Consider the following 1,276-nt stretch of genomic DNA (forward strand, 5'->3'; position numbering starts at 1 on the left):
ACCGGAGGAGGGCTTCCTTACCTTAGGTTGGGTCCCCTCCAGATACCCGGCGCATATTGAGGAGAGGACGGTTACGGAGGAGATGCCACCTGTGCCGCAAGAAGTTACGATGAGACGGTCCGAATGTATGGGAGCATTAAGGGAAAATAGGAAGGGCAAGGTTTTGAATAGGGGGGGCTAGGCGTACCTCGCTGCACGACGTTGTTGACGTAGACGGAGGGGACGATGACGATGCTTTTCTTGAGTTTCTCCAAGAGCTCTGCCTGCAGGATCAGGTTCTCCCTGTCTTGGTCCACCTGCGAGACAAGAAGGGAGAGGGGAAAAGCTGGATCGGTACCGATTGGAGGAAACCCGCCCGCCACCCTCTACAGTGCAATCGGTCAGTCCTCTTCTCCTTTCCATTGCAATCGGTCCGTCCTCTTCTCCTTTTCCGCTTCCTCCCCTTACCCCCCCCGCGTCCTCCATGCAGGCCTCGATCTTCTTGTGGTCCACGCCCGCCGCGCCCATCGCCTCCTTGATGCAGTTCGGATCCGTGAAGCGCGAACGCCGGCTGTGCACGAGGTGTGGAAAAAGGCAATGCCCGATAGCAGGTAAAATGAGCCCTGCAGGACCCCAAGGGAGTCGGAGCTCCCACCTTGTCTCAGAGAACGCCGCTCCCATACCCCCCTTCAGCCCGAGATCGCGCCATGCGTCTTCCACCAACCCCTCCCTGCTTGCCTCCCTCCTGTCTCTTTGCCTCGTCCCCGCTTCTTCCTCTCTAGTCCGACCTGCCTCTTCCTTCTCCCTCACCTGCACTTCTCCGTGAACTCCCGCACATAGCCCCACCAGGGAAGGCCCACCCCTTCCTCCTTCCCCGTGTTCTCGCCGCCGTAGTGGTTCCAGATACACTTTTGCCTGAGCACGTCACGCGCATGTCGCACGATAAATCGGCAAAAGGTTATGAGCATTAGCCATGTATGAAAAACGACTAGGACGACATGCTCCAGTCCCGGCTGAGGGAGCCTGCGCCGGGAGGGCTCTCTGATTGCGAGGCCAAGGCCTGCCTTTCCTGGCGCTTCTACACTTCACGAGAAGAGCCAAAAGCTTGCTTAAATGACCCGAATCGACATGCATAGACCCCCCAATACAGACGCCGAAGGGCGGGGGGGGGGCGGGGGGGCACGCACCGGAGGTTCTCGATGACGATGTCCCTCCCCGAGTAGCCGTGGTAGGGGTCCTTGTCTGGATCCGGCATGCAGTAGCGGCCGTGGTTCGTGCAGAGGGAGCCGCAGTGGTC

Source organism: Nannochloropsis gaditana (genome assembly GCF_000240725.1).
Source record: "Nannochloropsis gaditana CCMP526 unplaced genomic scaffold scaffold195, whole genome shotgun sequence".
Lineage (NCBI taxonomy): Eukaryota > Eustigmatophyceae > Eustigmatales > Monodopsidaceae > Microchloropsis > Microchloropsis gaditana.